This window comes from Fukomys damarensis, unplaced genomic scaffold (genome assembly GCF_012274545.1).
Source record: "Fukomys damarensis isolate Sample0158 unplaced genomic scaffold, DMR_v1.0_HiC HiC_scaffold_17, whole genome shotgun sequence".
Taxonomy (NCBI): Eukaryota; Metazoa; Chordata; class Mammalia; order Rodentia; family Bathyergidae; genus Fukomys; species Fukomys damarensis.
The window spans coordinates 69360210-69382727 of NW_022900929.1; positions in this window are offsets into that span (position 1 = coordinate 69360210).

Sequence of the window (22518 nt, forward strand, 5' to 3'; positions counted from 1 at the left end):
ATATATATGAAAAAATTTTCAACATCACTGATCATTGCAGAGATCCAGAGGAAAACAACAATGAGATTCCACCTCACCCAAGAAACAATAGCTACTATCAAGTAATCAACCAATAACAATTGCTGGAGTGGGTGTAAGAAGATAGGAACCCTTCTTCATTGTTAGTGAAAGTGCAGACTGGTGCAACCACTGTGGAAATCAATACGGAGATACCTTAAACAACTAGGATTGGAAGTCCCATTTGACTCAGCTATTCCCCTGCTGGGTATCTTCCCAAAAGACTCAAAAGAATCACACCACAGTGATATATGCTCACCCATGTTTATAGTGGCACAGTTTGTAATAGCTAAAACTTGGAAACAGCCCAATTGCCCATCAACTGGAAACTGGATAAAGAAGATGTGGTTTGTCTATAAAATGGAATACTACTCTGCCATAAAGACAAGAAACTAGAGACATTTATAGCTAACTGGATGCACACTGAAGACATACTCTTAAGAGAAATTAATAGGACACATGTATAAATACTGTATAGTTTCTCTGGTGTGATAAACTAAAAGTATAAATAAGGATCAAAATGCATAATTGATATTTTGCAATAGGAGGAAAAGTTCTAAAGGTATCAGGCAAATGGGAGGGGTATGGGAAAGGTAAAAAGGGAAGAGAAAAAAATAAAAGGAAAGGAAAAAATGGAAACAAAATCTTTGTAAATAGGGAAGAGTAGAAGGGGAAAGGAGGAATGGGGAAAATATAAGAACCAAGATACGTCATGTAAAGATACAAGATCCCAATGATTAATGTACCTGCACTGTAGATCTAAAATGTACCAATAAAAAAAATAAAGAAAAAAAAACAATGGCTACTTTCAAGGATTCAAAAAACAAATGTAGGTGAGGTTGTGGAGAAAAAGGAATCTTCACATATTGTACAAAGGTATCATTGTAGTTAAAAGTATTTCATTTCAAATGTACGTCCTCATCTCCTGGCCATCTTTAAGATAGCTTTAAGGTATAGCTCACTGGGATAGGTATGGCTTGCTTATGTGATCTACATAGAAGTAGTGTACTCTACATGGAAGTGTACTCCTTGGGTGTCTAGGGTGATGATACTTGCCTCTTGTCTCAATTCGGCCCTCGTAGACCTTATAACCTGATCTCTGGTCTTACTCAGGAGCTCTAGTGTTCTCTGGGACAAATGTACCCCCGCATGTCCTTATAAAAATCTATCACGTTAAACTAGCTTCTACTCTGCATTTCCCTCCCCACATGCCTCTTATTGCCCCTGACAGATGTTGTGGCAGGCAATAAAGCACCAATCCCACACACAAACCATGTAGGAGCCTAAAAGCGGAAAACAACTCTCTCCCTGCCCACTTCTTTCTCTTTTTCTCCCCTCACATGCTTGAATTCCATCCTTTAATTTCCATGCTTCAAAAATTCTGAGGCATTTTTGACTGTCAGAAGCTCACAATTCATCCTTTTATTACCTTCATTAACATGCCATCATCTTAATCTTTTGGGAGCAGGAGGACACTTCAAGTAGAGGACAGTTAATTAACATTCACACAAAAACTTTTTAAATGGTTTAATTCTTATTTCATGAGATCTCAATAAATATTTGTTATGTAAAACATGTGACTGAAATTGACACAAAATGATGTATAGAAAATGACAACAAACCTGAAAGACCTAACGGTCTATACTCTTGGTAATAAAATCCTAAAAAAAAATAAACATCTCTAATAAAGTCTCTTTTTGCCTTGTTTCAATTGTATCTTTCAAAAATAAAAAGAGTCTATGCAATTTCAATAAAAAAATGAAGACATTAGGAGTTCAAGGTAGAAGTTTATGCTAACAGTTTCTTTACAATTCTAGACTTTGGCTTAAAGAAAAACAAAAGGATCCTTATTTTTTTTCCTGTTTTCACCAAGGAGGACAATAATCTTTGGGGATAAGTTAAAAAAATATGAATGATATTGAAAACCAAAGAGCTTTAAGTGAAAATAATTTCTGAGATTTAGAAAATTCCCATCCCAGGATACAGAAAGACATCTCAGTTGTAATTAAGATTCTACTGCCCATAATTTTGAGAAATACTGAATAATGGGAGAGGGAAGATTGTAAGAATATGAGTATATCTGAGCTGCTCTTTTTACTTTTGCAACAGTGAAAATGGTCTTCAAAGGAAAAGAAACAGAGGCACAAAATGGAGAAAGTAGAAATTAAATTAAGCTACAGTGTTTGCACATAGAGGAAGCAGTTAAAGAGAAGCCTGGAAAGGGTTGAAATCAGATTCTGGAAAACTGTGGAATACACGCTAAGTATTTTAGTGTTTTATCCTTAAATCTGAGGAATACAACTCAAGTCTTATATCCTTGTTATTTTCTTATCAAAGGAATTGTGCCTATCATCAAACACACTTTTTGACATTCCATGCCTGTGTGAAAGCCATGATCCCCTGGGTTGTTTCAACTCTGTACACGTGCTTCATCCATTTTCTCCACAGAACTAGGGAACTAGAAGGAAGGAGACATACCCTAGGAAGGCATGGAGAGATAGGGTCTTAACAATACTTTTGAAGATGAGGTGTACAAACTTGGTCACTCACCGGGAAAAAAAAAATCCAAGTGAGAAGTCTACAGAGCAAAAGGGCTGAGAGACAAAGAAGATTGGTTAGACTAATAAAGAGAAGTATGAAGGTATATCACACAAGAAAAGCTGCATTTTACATTACCTACTTCCACTTAGTATAAAGTGCCCAAGGACAGAAAGCTGACTTACTAGCTACAAAAAGAAATGATTATTTCCAAAGATTTGATAGATTTTGCTGCCATGGCCAGTCATGCCCGTGCTCTTTACTTCCTTTATGTGACTCGTGCTGATTTCTGTGTTTTTTCCAAGGTAAGAAATCAGAATGTCCCTGTTAGACAATATATCTTTTCCACTGCCTTCCAAATTTTACAATCATAAGTAGAAATAGATTGCACCATAGTTTATGTTCCCTTTCCCAAAGATAGCAGAAATTTATATTCGATAATCACCTCTGCTTTTTTCTCCTTCAAAGGGCAGAAGTGATGCTCTTGAATATGAAAGGACAATGATAAAGTTTTGAATTTATACAGAAAAAAGATTATTACCTTCAGGCTTGCCTTAGTACACGTGTTCACAATATCCTTTAGAAATACCTTATTAACAAATAGCATGCAGTTGAAACTCATTGGGTATTACACAATGAATAATCCAGGCACTAAATATGTATTTACTCAATGGTTAATGGAGAAATGTAGACCCTGAAGAGCAAGTGTAAAAGGACTAAACACAGCATTGGTTAGAATTTTAAATAGAAAGAGCAATTATGAAATTATTTACTGTCTGAAATTAAGGACAAACAATAAAGATAATTCTCTTCACATTATTTGTAAGTATATTTTTAAAAATCTTTAACTTCTGATTGTAGTTCTCACAGTATAAAAGGGATAGGAGTTAGAGTTAAAACTGAACAATAGGAAGTATAAGGCTGTGATCTCTGAAGAAAGAAAAAAGGAAAGAAATTGGAGCCCTGTGATTTTATCAGGCTGCTGGCTAGAATCAGTTTCTAGGCCACAGTAAAAGGAAGGAGAATGCAAAATCTAAAGTACCACTATAGTAAAGAAAAGGACTGGATTTTGAGGAGGCAAAGGCCATTGGAATTTGTCATCCAGAATATCAGAGAGAGCTCTGGCAAGACTTTGCTGAACAGTAATCTATTCATATATAAGATGAAACTACACAAGACCAGGGAAATAACTACTGAAAAGTATTAAGCAGAGGGCTCAAAATTGTTCATATTTTTACCAGAATTGAAGTACTGTGTAACACAAAGAGTAAGGGATTACATTCTGAAAATGATAACTCTTATCATAGCGAAGCTAAATTATCCCATTGTAAGGGTTGTTCTACAACTACTGTAATAAAGCTTAAAATATAGGTTCAAATTATCTAATTGTTTTAAAATAATATGGTTTCATGCTAGAATAAATCTCAACATAATTTGGAAACACAGCTGAACACAGCAACCAACAATATCTAATTTACAATGACCAATATTCAGTAACAACATAACTAGTTATGTAGAGAAAAAGAACAGAGGGCTTGTGACAACAAAACAATCAATAGAGTCAAGACAAAGAAATAACAGACCATAGAATTAGCACTGCAGTACATTTATGTACATATGTATGTAGCACCGGGGATTGAACCCAGGGGCCTTCACACTAAGCTACATCCTTAGTCTGCCTGTGGTTTTTTTCTCTTTTTTTTCATTTGAAACAAAGTCTTCGTAAGTCACTAAATTGCCAAGGCTGGCTGGAGCTTGCAATCCTCCTGCCTGAGACTCCAAGAATGCTGGAATTACCACCACATCTAGCTTACAATAAATTTAAATGCCTATGAGGAGTACTCTCCATGGGTTTCAAAAGGCAGAAAAAAATATGAATATGATGATGGGGTAAATGAATGATATAAAAAATTCATATCAATTTTCTAAAAATAAAGATAGCTGAAAAGATTACTATATAAGATTAACAGCAGAAAAAACACTTGAAGAGAATTTACAAGAGAACTTGAAGGTAGCAACAGAAACTACCCAAATAAAGTATATAGAGGAAAAATGAAGATATAAACAGAGCATTAGTAATTTGCTGGATAATATCAAATAGTATGAAGTAATTGGAAGAAAGACAGGGAACAGAGAAAAACTTTTCAAGAAGTAATATCTTTAAAAACTTCAAATCTGATTAAAAGTACAAAACCTCATATACAAGAATCTCAACAAGTTAAAAGATAAAACTTGCAAAGTCACACTGTAATAAAATTCCTGAATACCAGAGTTAAGAAGAAAAACGTAAAAGCACCTAGGGAATTGGCTTAGTGGTACAGAATTTGCCTACCATGCTGAAAGCCCTGGATTCAATGATCAGCATCAAAAAGCAAAAAATGAAAAGATAAAAATATTAATTGCTAAGAAAAATGGTGTAGCCTGCAGTTCCAGGTATTTAAGAGGCTGGGCAGAATTGTGAGTTTGAGGCCCAGCTGAGGAACAGATAAAATAGCAAGACCCTATCTAAGAAAGAAAAGAAAAGGTATAAGGAGAGCCAAAATGGTGGAATAGCAATCAGCAGCAAAACACAGCTTCTCTGGGACCTGAAGCTGAGATGCTTGGAAAATATCAACTTGGTGAAGAGAGAGAGGAAAAATAAAAGTAGATCTCTGGGAATTGGGAAGAAACCGACAGGAAAATTAAAAACTCCCAAGGCAGAGAAATGGTGCACAACACAGAGAAAAGAATGAAGCAGTTAGGAAGGTCACCCCAGCTTACAGGGAAGGGCGCCAGCCTGTCTCCACAGACACAAGGTCAACCTCCAGGGTTCAGAAAGAAACAAAAGTCCAGGCCAGCAGCCCCAAAAAGAGCCCACAACTGCTGTAAACTGCAAAAACAGTGTGCAATTTATTCTGAAAGTGACTCCTTCCACACGGCAGGCCAACGCTATAAAAGAAATCCAGCACAGCAACCACCATGTTGCCAGAGAAGGTTTAATCAGGTGCCATTTGGTGAAGTGGTTGATTATTTAAGACTGAGCCAGAGAACAATTACAAAACAACTTCACTTCAAGGTTCACAGTATTACTGTCCCTCAGTGTTTGGGTGAGAGACAGCCACAGGAGATAGTCATGAAGAGGGTGAGGTCTAGACACACAGCCCAGAAAAGTTGAAACTCAGGCTAGAAAGAACACAGAGCCCCCACTATGTTGGTTACTTTTCTCTCATTGTTGAGGCAAAATACCCAACACCCAAAGTTAGAGAGAAAGGAGTTTATTTGGCTTACAGTTCAGAGAGGTATCCGTCCATAACTGGCTGACTCCAAGGCAAAACAAAAAGTAAAGGCAGAGCAGAAACAACATCGTGTACACCAGGATAGCAAAGGTAACAAGAGAACTTAACTTTCTTCCCCTTTTATCTTATTCAGAGTACCAGGATTAGGGAGGTGCCAAACCAATCACTCACGTGTAGTGCTTTAGTAATTACACGCCCTTAACCCCAGCATCTCACATTCCAGATTCAACTACTTCTGAAAAAGAAAGTCCCACCTCATCCACATGAGGCTTTGGGGGGAACCTAAACTCAAACCATAACACCCACCTTCCATGGTGAGACACCAGTCCAAGGGTGTGGCTTTCAGAGGTGTCTTTGAAAGAGCTAGCATTGAGTACAGCATTGTGCTTGAACCCTGGCCCTGCTGCCTACAGCCAGCACAGTTCAGATCTGATTGCTTTCTCCACCCACAATTTCCAACATGGCCACATCTTGGCTTGGATGGTTGTCACAGGATGAGACACAGGGGCCTCTGGAACGGGGCCACATCTGTCAAGCCAGGCAAAGAAAACAGTGACTTGCTGGATTCTAAAACTGGATCCCAGAAAAAAGCCACGTGTTCAAAATTACAAAGGAATTTTTAAAATTCAGTTCTTATTTTCCTCTCCTTTCTTCAGCATTCATTGGTTTTCTTTGGGGTGGGTTCTCCTTTTTCTGTTTTTCTTTCATTTTTCCTTTTAATTTTTTTTCTCTTTCTTTATTCTTTTTCACTTTTCTTCTTTTTGGCTTTTTTTCTGTTACCTTTACTGAATCCTATTAATTTCCTTTTACTCCTTCCAGTGGTCCTTTATCTCACTTTTCTCTCTTTGTCATATTCCAATGGCTAATTTTTCTTCTTTTATTCTTCCATTGTCCAACCCCTCTATCTTTACTAGCATAACCATGAAGTCTTATTAATATTTGAATAATTCTATGGTGTTACTGTTAAATTCCTTTCTAATGTAGTGGAAATATAGTCATTGCATTTCATAGATATTTACTGTTTGTCAGTATTTGGTTTGTCTTAGTTTTATACTATAAATACGGATCTCTTCTATGGTTAAGGGTGTTACATTATTGGTTTTATGGCACATCAATATCTATTTTTGTCTCCAATACAATTATCTTTGCTGATTTATTTTTGATACAATTATTTTTGCCAGGGTGGCTTAGTTTCTATTAACTGGATTGCCTTTATGTCATTAACAATATTTCCAAGTGAGACACCCATAGGAGACAGGCTTGGAGAGGGTGAGAGCTAGACAGCGATCCCCTGAAATTTCCTGAAACATTCACAGGCAGGCCAGGAAGATCACAGGGCCTCTATTCTGTGGAGAGAAGCCAAGTGTGGCAGATGTAACCTTCAGAGGGAATGGATCTGAAGGAGACAGCACTTATTCCAGTGGTCTGCTTGAGCTTTTGCACCACTGCCTACAGCCAGCCAAACTGTTGGTCTGATTTACAACAGGTGATGATGTGAGTTGTCTGAGTGTCTATACTAAATCATAGGTCACTTTGCTCTGGTTAAGGGCAGTTCATAAGAGGTTTTTAGGGTTTGTCAGTATCCATTTTATATTTGGTACCACTGCTGTCACTTTACTGTGATAGCCAAGCTGACATAGTACTGTCACCTGGCTCTCTCTGTATGCCAATATCTAGATTGCCTGGGGGTCACAAACAATACTATGGTTCATTCCAAAAGAACTAGGCACTGTGCCAAAACAAATACACAAGTAGAAACATGAGAGACAAAAAGACAACAAAAATCCTCCAAAAGGTCACAAATCCCCCCAAAGCCAATCCAGTGGAACTGAGGAGAAGGAAATCATAAGCCACACAGCAGAAATGTCTCAAAAGGTACCACTGTAGGTAAGAAAACTATTCTGTAAGAAGCTTGAAGGATTCAAAGAAGATATAACTACACAGCTCATGACCCAAATGAAGCAAATGATCCCTAAGTCTGGAGAAGAAACTAATAAAAATCTAGTTGAGCTAGAGAAAGAGATGTAAAACATGAACATCTAGGATAGAAAAGAATGGAGTCCCAAAAAAATGTTTCAAACAGAAATTCAGAAGATTAAAAATCCAATCAAAAGTCTTGGCAGCAGAAGCAACCAATGTGAGGACAGAGTACAAGATCTAGAAGATCTTGTTTAGTGATCAGTTAATGAAAGATACCTTCAAAACAATAAGACATGAAAATGGACTGCTAGACAACTCAAAGAAGAATAATAGAAGAGTAACTGAAATCAATGAAAAAGAAGATAGCACAAAGGACACAAAAAACCTGTTTATAGAACTAATAGAATAATTTCCAGTCACGGAAAATAATTTAACATACAGATAAGTGAGGTATCTAGAATACTGGGTGTCCATACCACATAAAAATTAAATCAAAAATCCAAAACAAGAACAGAATTTTAAAGGCTTCTAGAGAAAAGTGACAAACTGCCTATAAAGGAACACCCATCAGAATTACAAGAGATTTCTCAACATAAATTGTAAAGGCCATGAAAACTTGGAATGAAGTGTTTCAAGCCCTAAAAGAAAACAACTTCCAACCCAGAATGACATATCCTGAAAAATTATCTTTTAAATTGATGGAGAGGGTGAAGGGAGGGCAGGGACAAGGGGAAAAAATGAGAACCAAGATCTGTCATGTAGAGGCACAAGATCCCAATGATGAGTGTAACTGTACTGTATACCTAAAATGCACCAATAAACTCAATGAGAGAAAAAAAGGGTGATGGAGAAATAAGGTATTTCCATGTTAAAGAGAACCTGAAGAAATTGATGACCACCAAACCAACTTCTCAAGGACATCATAGAGAGAGATGATGAAGCTAACAATGTCACATGGCCTGATAGAATAAATGCATCAGGTAGGACTAGCAATTAGGTAGAAGAGAAAGAAAGCAACAAGTAAATAATAAAATGAAAGGAATAAGTCAATAAGTATAAATTATAACTATCAATGTGAATGCACTCTATTAAGGCACAGATTAGCATAATGGATCAAGAAACAAAAGCCAATGCTATGCTGCATACAAGAAACACATCTAACACAAAAAAGAAATTCATAGACTAAAAAAATCAAAGGTTGGAAAACAATATTCCATGCTTTAGGAACCCAAAAAACAAGCAGAAGTAGCTATGTTATTTTCAGACAAAGTTCACTTTAAGCCAAAGCTGATCCAAACAGACAAAGAAGGACATTGCATATTGGTTAATGGAACTATTCAGCAAGAAAAGATAAACTATTATGAATCTACCAAACCATGGTAAATGCAACTTCATATGACAAACAGTAATTGACAGAAAAGATCAGATAAAAACTACTATAATTATAGTAGAGGAACTCCACACATTCCTTGCTTAATGACTGAGTTATGATGCTGCGACTAAGTCATTAAATGAAGTGGTCACTAAATGAGCAGTTGTATATAGTATGTACATTAAACTATTCAGAACAAAGAAATTGTAAAAGGAAACTCCATCTTGATGACTTTTCTTTTGTTTGCATAATTCTGACATAAACACCTTAATGTATAATAGAATATAAAACTATAGTACTGTACTGCACAGGACAATAAACAAAAATCGTAGTATTATATAAATAAGGTGCATTATACCTCCAAAATTGAAGCTCTATAAACAAGATGTACACAACTGTATTAAAAAAAAAAAAGACAGCTGTAAATCCGAGTGGTAGGTCGTAAGTCCAAACAGTCGTTAAGCAAATAGGTTGCTAAACAAGGAATATCTGTATTCCACTTAAAAACAAAACCTGGAACATAGTAATCACTAAGTTGGCATTAGTTATTACTGTTATTTTTGTTAATTTTTATTTGCTGTTTTTTCTAGTGTGAGCTATTTTTGTAATCAGAATACATGCTGCTTTGAAAATTTCAGTTAAAGTCCTTAGAGTCACAGCAAAGTAAACAATTCTTCTACAACTCTTTAACTTATTTTTAAAATCTAAGGCAAAAATAACACACAAATAAGCAACCCTACTAGTAGATCTGTAATGAAACGCAACACTGAAAGGGCCTACAGAATAGAGGCCCCCAGGGGACTAGAGTTGGGGACAGACCAAGGAGGGAAGTTTTGACTTGCTGAGTACAGGCTTCCCAACCTTCAAGTTGATATCTGAACAGTCAGATTTCCCAAATCTCTTTGGGGTCTACCCCTTACACGCCATCATCCGCAGCCTGATTTATTTTAGCTGTGGCTCATTAGCCGGGCTCAATTGTTCCGCCATATAAAGAATTATAACAGTGCAAATCCTGATTAGTAACTTCCGAAATAAGATTTCTTCTGTGCATAAACCAGCACGGCTTAGTTCTGCTAGGAACTTGGGCTTGTAATGTCTCTTTCTTTTTTGTTCTCCAGACATTTTCTGTTGCAATACTGCTAGAGTACTACTTACCTTACTCTCGTTTATTGCTACTCCTAATTTAGGGTTAGATAATTACTGACACAAAGCTTATACCCTCAATAGATTCCATTTCGGTATGTGTAAATGACTGCAATACTTTCAAACCACAGGCTTCACACTCAGCGTCGAACACAGCTACATGGATCACCTGTTAAACTGTACAGACTCCACTTTATGCCTAAATCTTAAGACTACTCAGAAAGTCCCCAAATTATTTGTTCTGTGTAACAGAGGAAAAGAATATGTCACCGAGGTCTGATGGTTTAACACTTGGGGGGGCCTGATGTCTTATCCGGTCCATTTCAGTGACTAATCCAGACAGCATTTGCATTAATATCCTTAACCCCGGTCATGGGTTTAATTTGTTTAAAACTATATTTAGGCCTTTGGGAGCCTCTATAATGAATTTCATTAAACAAAAAGATTATATAATATACTCTTCTATGATTAATTAACTCTCTATAAAGATGGTAATTATAATTAAACTCATAATTTGACTCATGCATCATTATCATAATAATTGATCAAGTCATTTTACCCTACAAGCATTCAAAAACTGCAGTGCATGGGAAACAGAAACAAGCCTAAATCATCTAAAGATGCAGTTTTCACGTATATTTCCCATAAACTACAGCTCTTTCTAGTCCTTTCAGTTACAGGCTGGTTTCCTGACTGTAACAACCTCTTCCCCCCGCCAAAAAAAAAAAAAAAACACTTTTTATTTATCTATACAATTCATGTTTCAGATCTGCATGACTACAGTTCAGGCATATCTGATTTTTTTGCTTTTAAAGGGCAGGCTATGCTATTTGCCTCAGGTTCTATAATACTAAATAAATGCACACCATTAATCGGGACTTCTGCGGAACACACTTCCTAAGTATGACCTGGGTAACCTTTAAGGTAATAACAGTTTTGAATAATCCCAGTGTGAAAATGAGAAGGAAGCCTTCAGGTCCTGACTACTCACAGCAGCCCAGAAAACCCTCACAGAGGTCCTCCAGAAATTACAATGAATCTCAGTGAGCTGCTACATTCTAGACTTCCAAAGGTTCATCCTAAAACATCACTGGTCTTCCTAGTGAGGCCCTGTATCTAGAGGTGTAGGGGATGCCGGCTGTGAGAGAGGCTGCAGCCAAAGTAAACAGCAGCATCTTTACAGCTACTTTTAGGCTGCAGGATGGAATCAGCCCATGGCTGCTGGCTCGGCTCACACCAGGAGGACTGAAGTGTCAGCACTGCACAGGCAAATGAGCTAATCACTGCCAGGACCATTCAGAGTCCTTCTGGAAAATCGTGACCGAGCATGGAATCATCTCATAATTGCTATGCCCAGGTCAAAGTCTTACAGAAAGAATGGAAGACTCAGTGTGAACTATATGGTTTTTCCATTCAAAACCACCTGCTTGGGGGAAGACAAGTGGAGTGAATACAAACAGTAACATTTGGGCTTACATAATTTCCTTTCTTAACTCTTTTCTGCTCCATGCACACACATACTTTTCTCTACGTCATCTTGAGAACTTTTTCAAAAAGACGTGAGGTTCAAATAAATAAATAAATATTAAGTCCTTAGCATGAATTGTGTCTTAAGTATCTAGAACAAATGAATGGGTCTTGTTTCTATGTCTATAAAATGAGTGGGTTACCTTAACTAAACTACTGTCCCAACCCAGTACTTAATGTTCCGCCTCTTGTTTCTGCCCATCCCTGCTATACACTGTGTGCTCCAGCCACAGACCTATGTAACTTTTGCCTGGGTTAAGGCTTTCTCATTTTTTTTCAATTTTATAATCACTTATCTTTCTAAATTTGGCTCAAGCATTGTCCTTCCATAAGAAACCTTTCACGTTGCCCTATACCAAGCATTTATCATCTCTGTGCTGCAATTCATTGTTGTAAATGCTTTTGAAATAAAAGGCCATGTTTCATTCTCTTCACATTTCCAACACCTGGTACAACACCTGCTAAGAGAACCTAAAAATACTGTGTATTGGATGGATGGATGGGTGGGTGGGTGGGTGAATGGATAGGTGGATGGATAGGCGAATGGATGGATGGATGGATGGGCAAATGGATGAATGTATAGATCTCCTTCCCAGCTCTGATGCGCACTTAGATTGAGTTAGGCCAGTTAGATAGCCAGAAAACCCTTCCCACAGTACTTCAAGGGCACCTCATTCTGATGAAGGTGGGAAGGCTTATGAAACTCCAAAGAACTTGGCTCAGTGGCATGCACGTGTAATTCCAGCACTCTAGGAGCCTAAGGCAGGAAGATCACAAGTTTGAGCACAGCCAGGAAAATAAAGCAATTTAGCAAGAACCTGTCTCAAAAAAGTTTTTTTTTAATTTTAAGGAATTGAGGTTGTAGCAACTCAGTGAAAGATTGGGTTCAATCCTGAGTACCAAGAAAAAGGGAGGGAGTGGAGGGAAGAGGGGCTTTAGAAATAAAGACCAAGCTGAAAAAAAAAAAGGCAAAAAGGAAATTTCACTTACTGATTTTGCCTGAAACTAATCTGGGGCTTTGTAGAGTGAATTAAAAATGACCGGGCTTGGGCTTTATGAGATTAAATGAACAGAATTTCCTGACATCAATCAAGATTCCGTAATACTTCAAACACAAGAGACAGCAGGAGGGGCATCAAATCATAAAGATATGCTTTTATAATATCTAGATTTACATCTAGTTCTCATGAGTCATACAGTTTCCCAGGGTTCTCAACAGGGCATTTGTTACTGCACCACCTGAGGGATATTTTGGAAATTTGTGGAGTTTTGGTTTCTTTTTTCGCCTGTTCAGCTTCTACTAAAATTGTACTTTTACAAAAACTGTGCATTTATAGCTGAAATGTAGATCATTACTGAAAATTTCATTCTTTTTTATATTTTGCTTAAATTACAATTAAACTTCAGTTTAAAAATTGGCTGTACGTAGGTTTTATCATCTATCATCATGTTTCATGATAGTAAAGGAAGGATTATATAATATTTACTATAGAAAAGCTCAGTCTTATCCCTAGGGATGCTAAGAAAATGCGGACTGGATCACTGCTCCCTCTCCTCAGCTTCCTCCCAGTCTTCATTATAGGATCCCCTTCAGCTACCTGAAGCCACTGCCCCTAGAGGTCCCATCTAGAATTCTCAGGCAAAGGATCGCTGGGTCAAATGGAACCTCTAGTCCCAGCTCTTTGAGGTATCTCCATATTGATTTCCACAGTGGTTGCACCAGTCTGCACTCCCACCAACAATGGAGAAGGGTTCCTTTCTCCCCACAACCTCACCAACATTTGTTATTGTTTGATTTTTCTTTTTGGTGTTTTGAGACAGGGTCTCACTATGTAGTTGAGACTGACCTAGAACTCACTGTGTAGCCCAGGCTGCTCTCGAATTCACAGTGATCCTCCTGCCTCAGCCTCCTCAGTGCTGAGATTACAGGCACCCACCACCAGGCCTGGCTATTGTTTGATTTCTTGATAGCAGCCATTCTTTGTGGGGTGAGGTGGAATTTCAGTGTTGTTTTCATCTGTATCTCTCGAATGACCAGTTATAGTTTCTCTGGTGTGAGTAAACTATAATAGTACATAAGATCCTAATGATATAACTGACAATGTGAAATAGGAAGAAAGGGGCTGAAGGTGTAGGGACAGTGGGAAGGGTAGGGGAAAGCTAATAAGGGAAAAGGAAAAAATATGAGAAAATGAAAAAATGGAAATGAAGTGTTTGTAAATGGGGAGGAAAGGAGGGCATGAAGGGAGGGCAGGGACAAGGGGGAAAAAATGAGAACCAAGACCTGTCATGTAAAGGTACAAGATCCCAATAATGAATGTAACTTTACTGTATACATAAAATGTACCAATAAACTCAATGAGAAAAAAATAAATAAAATAAAACATAAAAAATTTTTTACAAATTAAAAAAAGAATTCTCAGGCAAAGATTTGTTATGCCTCAAGATTTAAAGCAGATGCTGATGCCAAAAATGTAGTCAGATTATCTGTCTTCAGAGGAACAGAATGGTTTATCCCACTGTACAAATCAAGGAAGTTTCATAGGACATATTTGAATTTGTCCTTGAAAAGAGCGTAAAAGAGTTGGAAGGTCATTTTTTTTCTTTTTTAATTCTTGTTGCTTCCTTTCTTCTTTGAATAGGTGCTGAGAATTGGATCAACCGTGATCCTTTATTCATAACACACTATTGTCACTGGCCCACACCAAAGGATCCAAAGTCCCTTGAACAGGATGAACTACAACATAGTAAAGTCTTGTTCCATGGTTAGATTTCAAAGTCAGAGTACCAAGCCAAAATCACCTATAACTAATTAACCTAGAAGTTTCCTTACATCGGGCATAAAGTACAGTGTACATGATTTTGACCAACAACACTGAATAGTAAGTGTCATGCATATCAAAGTTTGAAAGTCAGTTTGCTAAGCTTTGGGAGGAATTTTTTTTAAAATCACCCATGTAGACTTCTGATCATTTTAATTTTGCTGCTGCTGTGATAATTGTCAAATAATTGGCACTCCATGATGGTTGGTGGAGAATTTCAAATATTCTTATTTTTCCTTTAAGATTTGTTCCTTTTTTTATTATTTGTTGTTATGGCTTGTATCTAGCTGTCACCCCAAAGCCTTATACACTCCATAGCTTTTCAGAGCTGGCTGGATCTAGGGTGTGTGATATTAGAATTAAGGGTATGTGGTACTAAATGAATCCATTGATTGGTTTAGCACAGTTCTAGGTGTGGATAATGGGAAGGCCCAACCTAGGTGTGGGTGGCACCACTCAAAAGGTGTGCAATGTGGATGGGATAAAAGGAAAAGGGAAGTTTGTTTTATTGTTGCTGCTTGCTGCTCTCTGCCTTCTGCTTGCCATGCCATGAACTGTTTCCCCTCTGCCATGGAGCAGCCAAGTATGGACTGAAATCTTTACAAACTATAAGCTGGAATAAACTTTCCCTCTAACTGTATGTGTCAGGTAGTTTGTCTTAATAACAAGAAAAGTAACTAAAACATTTGCTTTCCTTTAAAGGAGTTCAAGCTTCTTTTATTACTTTAGGATAGTTTTGATTTACAGAAAAATTGCAAACAATGTACAGAAAATTCTCATGTACCTCATACCCAATTTTCCTTTTATAAACACATTATATTAGTATGGTATCAAAAATCACAATTCATGAAATAATATTGATTCATTTTTATGTATATAAGTTCATAATTCATGAATATTTCCTTAGATTTTATCTAATGTCCTTCTTCTGTTTGAGGAGCTCATTGAACATTCTGTATTACTTACTGTTTGTTTCTTTTTTCCTTATTTGTAGTACTTGTATGCAACCCACCGTCTTCATACTGAGCTACATCCTCAGCCCTTTCTTATTTTTTATTTTGAGACAAAGTCTTACAAAGTTGCCCAGGATGGGCTTAAATTTGCTATTCTCTGCCTCCGCTTCCCAGTGTACTGGGATTACAGATGTGTGCCACCATAACAAGCCCCATATTGCACTTAACTGTTGTGTCTCCTTGGTTCCTTGGACTGTACATATTTCTTGAACTTTTCTTGGTTTTGATGACCTTGACAGTTTTGAAGACTACTTTTCAGGTATTAAATACACTATTCCTCAACTGGGATTTTTTTGTTGTTGTTTTTTCTCAGGTTTAGTTTGGGTTGTAGGGTTTTAGAAAGAGGACTGGAGGTAAAATGTCATTCTCATGGTAGTATTATATCATCAATATGTACTGTCAACATGACTTATCACTGTTGATGTTAATCTTGCGTTCTCATGAGCAAAGAACCAACTTCTGGTTGCCAGTCAACACTTACTATTATCAGGCTTATTTTGGGTTTTGAACTAATCTACTATATATGTAGGCATATTTTCTTTTCTTTAATACAAAAGTGAATTGAGTATCTTTTCCCATGCTTAGCTGCCATCTGTTTATTTTATTTGATGAGGTATATACTCAGATGTTTTGCCAATGTTTTAATTAAGTTTCTTGTTCTCTTACTGTTGATATTTAGGAGTTTTTTAATATTTTGGCTACAAGTCTTTTATTAAATATATGACTTGAAAATATCTCCTTCCAGTCAGTGATTTATCTTTTTATCCTTTTAACAGTGTCTTTCAAAGAGCAAAGTTTTAATTTTAATAGTGCCTAACTTACCAATTTTTCTCTTTTATGGGCCAAGTGTTTGAAGTTCTCTTCAGAAACTCATTTCTAAATGTTGCATGGATTTCCTCCTATATTTTCTTCTGGAAGTTTATAGTTTTGCATTTTATGTGTAGGTCTACAATCAATATTGAGGTAAATTTTGTGAGTTCTGTGGCTAGGTGTCCAATTGTTCCATCTCATGCTGTGTTAAGCTTATGTGTTGGAGTAGAAGATGAGTTGGTGGGTACAGCAGCCACAGCAGTAAGGAACTAAAGCCTTTGTTTGAATTAAATAAATGCATGATGTGCTCCTCCTGTGTTCACCAAGAGGGCATTTTATCTCTCTTTTCACAGATCCTCTAGGGAAGCAGTGTAGTCTAGTGAACAGCTTCAGAAAGTCTACTTTGGAGTTTCAAAGTCCTCATTTGCCTCTCACAAAAAAATGCCTGCCTGAACTACTTTACAGGGCTCTTTTAGAGGATGAAAGAGATTATGAAGAATTAAGGTACTTTGAGAAATCCAAAGGCCAATACAAATGTGATTTAACAAGCCCAACTTTACAACAGTCTCTCTTTAAACTCCCTTCCTGAACCATGCCTGGGAGGTAGAATGACCCCTTTATTGAAGGATAATAAACATTCATTCTAGAGAACATTTCCATATCAAGCCATAGTCCAGTCTCTGCCTGGCATTATCTGCAGGACAATTTGACAAAACTAAGCACCCCTGCTAACCCAGTATCTTCCCCTCTTTCCTTTTCTGCAGAGGTCTATATGAAACCATAGGCAAATGATATATTTGGACCCCTGCTCAGAAAATAGCTTGCCTCACTAGGCTTGGCAGTGGACAGCCTCCTATTTTGAGTCCTCTTTAACCCATTATGCATTATGCTTTTCCTGAAGAAGACTGAAAACATCCTTTGATGCCACACCATCTTGAAAATTGAATGTCAGACACAATCTCAGGCCACAGAGAAGTTACCAAACTTCCCCGCACCATCCAAATCATCTGCCAAGATAGACACCAGGGGGCTGACAGTGTGAGACCACATTAGTCCTAGGGATTTGAGTCTAGTCATGGTAAACTAATCACTAGGTGAAGAGTGAGCCAATTCTTTTTTTTTTTGTTAAGCTAGCCAATCTTAAGTTTTGTCTTATTTCTGAGTTTCCCCCAGTCCCAAAGTCTCTTTCAGTAAAAAGAGGAAAGTTGCATTCTTAGCCCACCTGTGTCCTCAGTAGATTGCCAAATCATCCTAGTTCTGATAAGAATTAGCTAATACTTCCCAAATATGAAATCTTCTTGTGCCCTCTAAAATTAAAACAGAAAGGAAAATACTTCAAATTGACAATTTCAAATGCAAGATCTGAATAATGACTCAGTTCTCTCCTTCTACCAGCAGACTATAAGTTTTCAAGTATAAAATATTCCCTACTAAGCAAAGGAAATGACTCTTTTCCGGAAAAGAAATTCTGGTGAGTAATCACACAATCAATATTGATATTTCCATTAGCCTAAATTCCCATTAAAGACATTTGTAATTAATTGAAAATATATTTGAACACAGAAGATTTAACAAGAATACCATGTGCACATTACATTCTAATTTTGTTGACCTGGGTCTTTCTATCTCTGGAAACAACTTATGTAATGAATATCTAACCTTTGCTATGCAAAATGAGGGACTAAATGAAGCTCACATTTAAATGTAACTGAAAATGTGTCAAGTGAGTTGTAAGTGAATAAAGCATGTCAGAATGATTATTTTCTAAAGGTGACAGACACTGGAGCTGTATTTCCAGGTATATGGAGAAGCTATTAAAATTCTAGCAAGGTCTATCAGGTTCAGAGAATGACACTGGAAATTTATTACAGGTGTCAAATTCAGTCGTATTCTGAAGCATGTTAATGTTTCCCACTGCAGGTGCCATAAAATTCATTGTAAGATCTTTGGGGGAAAATGTATTTATGAAAATCACAGGGCCTCAAAAGAGGAAACAGAAGAGTGAATGAATGTGTGTGTCTATGTGTATATGTGAGTTTCTGTATTATCAAATGAGACAAAATATAAACCCCAAAATATTCTTTTCTACTTCCCTTCCAAAGGATCATCTACACAGTGTTTTCAACAAAGATTCAACAAACTACTGAATCACTAATCTTTCTTATTTTTATCTATGCCAACTTTGTGGCTTATTTGCTCCCAAATTACCTGGATTTGCAAACAATCTCCTCATTTAATTTTACTCAAATATACTGTCAAGCTCACAAACCGTCCACCATAAAACCAGTGTAAGCCAAAGAAAATCATGGGTAAATTAATTCTCTTTCAATTTCTCCAATTCATTTCACTCTTTCCCATTTCTTGTTTTTGTTGCTTTATTCAGTCTGTTAGATGGCTGGATGTTTATTCACTATTTTATGGACTAAATTATTGTGCTTATTTTAATTTAAGGTGTTGCACTTTCATTTGTGTTTAAAGTCATTAACTCTATCCAACAGTGATATAACTTAAAGTGGCACATTTGTCCTCATAACTAACTAGTAACTGGTTTTGTGCTAACCTAGGAGAGATATGCTAGGAAGAATGCATTAAAGTTGCTCTCATTTTGTTAAAGGCTTCTGTCACAAATGGAAAATTCAGAAGGGAATGACTCAAAAGACAGATGTGGTTGTGAATCACAAGGAATCAATGCATTTTAAGAATGGGTTTATGGTGTGTTAAAACATCCCAGTGGAAAGTGAAAAACTCAAATAGGGAGCACATAATTTTGAAACACTCTTGGAAAAATTTGACTGCTAATTTGACCAATTATTTGGCAGTACACAATTAACATTCAGAAGGAGGGATCTGTCTGTAGATGGATCACAGGACACTGGAAAATCCATATGATATGCAGAAATGAGAAAAATAGGTAAGAATTTTACCAAGAGATGCAGGATCTTTATAATGAATATTATGAAATATTGATGAAGAAATTGAAGAGGACACTAAAAAGTGGAAAGAAATCCCATGTTTATGGGTTGGAAAAATCAGTGCTGTTATGATGTACATAACCCACAGGGTGACTTACAGATTTAGTGAGGTCCATATCAAAACACCAATGGCATTTTTCATGGAATGGGAGTGAATAATTTTAACATTCATATGGAACCACAAAAACCCCAAACAGCCAAAGTCATTTTAAGCAAAAAGAACAGCATGAAGCATTACAACACTTGACTTCAAAACGTGCTACAAAATTGTAGCAAACAACATAATATTAGCATTAAAAACAGACACATAGACTGCTGGATCAAAGTAGAGAGTCTAGAAGTAAAGCCACACATCTACAGCCATCTGCCTTTTGATAAAGGTAGTAAGAACATAAAAATCCTTTCAATAACTAGTGTTGGGAAATATGGCTATCTATATGTAGAATAATGAAACTAGACCACTGTTTTACATCAGTTACAAAGAACAACTCGGAAAGGATTAAGACTTAAATGTAAGATATAAAACTAATAGAAGAATGCATTAGGAAGCTCCTTAGGACATCGAAATTGATGAGAATATTTTTGGAGAAGACCCCAAAAGCACAGGAAATAAAAACAAAAATAGACAAATGAGATAACATCAAACTAAAAAGCTTCTACATGGCAAAGGAAACACTCAAAAGAGCACAGAGACAACCTATGGAACGGAAGAAGATATTTTCAATCTATATACCTCACAAGAGGCTGATATCCAAACTATATAAGGAACTCCAAAAACTCAATTGCTAAAACCCAAATAACACTATTTAAAAATGGACAGCTGACCTAATTTCAACATCACTAATCATCAAAGAAATGCAAATCAAAGCTATAGTAAGCTATTACTTCAAGCCAATAAAAATAGCTATTACCAAGAACCCTAAAAATAACAAGTGCTGGCAAGGATGTGGAGAAAACGGAATACTTGTGAACCATTGGTAGAAATATGTTAATACAGTCATTATAGAAAAGAGTACAGAGGTCCTTCACACAATTAAAAATAGAAATACTATATGACATATAACCCCATTGCTGGGTAAAGATCTAAAGGAAATAAAATCAGTAGTTTGAAACACAGAGACACATCTTTACTCCCGTAATTATTGCAGTACTATTCATAATAGCCAAGAAATGGAAACAACTTAAGTGTTCATCAACTGACAACTGGATGAAGAATGAGCAAGATAGGTAGATAGACAGACAGACAGAAAGAAAGATGGAATGCTATTTGGCCATAAAAAAGAATGAAATCCTATCATCTTGATAACTTTGATGAAATTAGAAACGACTGTGTTGAGTGAAACAAGAGTGACACAGAAAAATAAGTATCACATGATCTCATTCTTATGTAGAACCTAAAAAAGTTGATCTCATGGAAACTCTGAATGGAAGGCTGGATAATGGAGGCCTGCAAGAGTAGCAGAGAAAAGTGTGGGGAAAGGCTGATAAATTGGAACTTAATTATACCTAAATTAAAGCAAGAAGCACTGATGTACTCTTGCACAGCACGATGACTATAGATAATGCACTGCATATTTCAAAATCCTAAAATAAAGTTTTGTGAAAATTTTCACTATTTAAAAATGTTATTTGAGGCGATAAATACATTTAACATGATTTATACACTTTGCAATTTATACATGTATCTAACAAATATTACATGGCATCCTATTAATGTGTACAATTTTATGTTTTTTAATGTGTCAGTTAAAATAATTTTTTAAAAGGGAAAGAAAATTATGGTTCAGCTCTTTATTTTAATCCCAATCATGCAAGATACCTACGTAATGTTCTAGGTTCCACTCGCACAGATAACTCTCAAGTATAATAGAGAGTCAACAGCAACAGAGAGCCAAGCAGCAAGCACCAGCACAGGCGGAAGCGCCAGCTCTGAGCCGCACACTGACGGCTAGCACACGCGTTCCTGGTTTAGGGCAACCTTGACTACACTGTTGATATTCTTCTGATAGGTATCAGAAGTTTGTTCACTACTACTACTGATGGAGATTGCTAATTACCCTAAAACAAGATGGGAGAGAAAACATACATATTTGAATTTTCTCTTGGGTCTAAGCAAACATGAGCTCCCACACTCAGTTCATTGCCTCCTACTGGCCACTCTCCTGGAACTCAAGTCTTCTTAACTTCTCACCAGGCTTCTTAACTCATTCAACCTGTACCTTGGGCCACATTTTCCTGCAGAGTCTTGAAAAAACAATGCAGAAGAGATAAGAAAAAATTTTAAAAATCACACAATCAGACATAGATTTCTCCATAATGCAAGAATATGTCATTGAAAACAAATATACCACCAAGAAGGAACACAAACTATATCCCCTAAAAAGCAGAAGAAGCTAGAGTGGGGGAAGGCAGCAGTTTTCTAAACCCTTAGACTTGACTGTCCTAGTATGCTGGGAAATTTACAAATTAAAAGGTGGTAATAATTGTTAGTACTCTGCTGGTACTGGTTCATGTTCTTGCATCTCAGTGGCCAGATCCGCCCCCCGATACTGCTTTATCCTTCCCAGGTCTGATTTATGTCAAAAACACACCAACATCCATGGACGGCTTGCCCTAGGTGGTCTTTCATACATTTCCACAACAGCATTGTTTCTGTTGCCCTCCTTTTTATGTCTCACTCAGACTTCTTAGTTGCTACCTAGAAATACATTTCTTTAAAGAAGGAAACCCAACCAAGACCTGTCATGTAAAGGTACAAGATCCCAATAATGAATGTAACTGTACCGTATACCTAAAGTGTACCAATACACTCAATGAGGAAAAAAAGTAAAAAATAAAGAAACCCGTTCAGAAAGGAAGAGTACATCCGCTGTTTGAAACTAATGGAGCATTGTTGATGGATGACAAAAAGGAAACTACACTCCTCAACTCCTGTTTTGCTTTTGTGCTCATGGTCAAAGGAAAGATATTTAGACAGAAATGAGTTACATTTTACATTTCTTTAAAGAAGGAAACCCAACCAAGACCTGTCATGTAAAGGTACAAGATCCCAATAATGAATGTAACTGT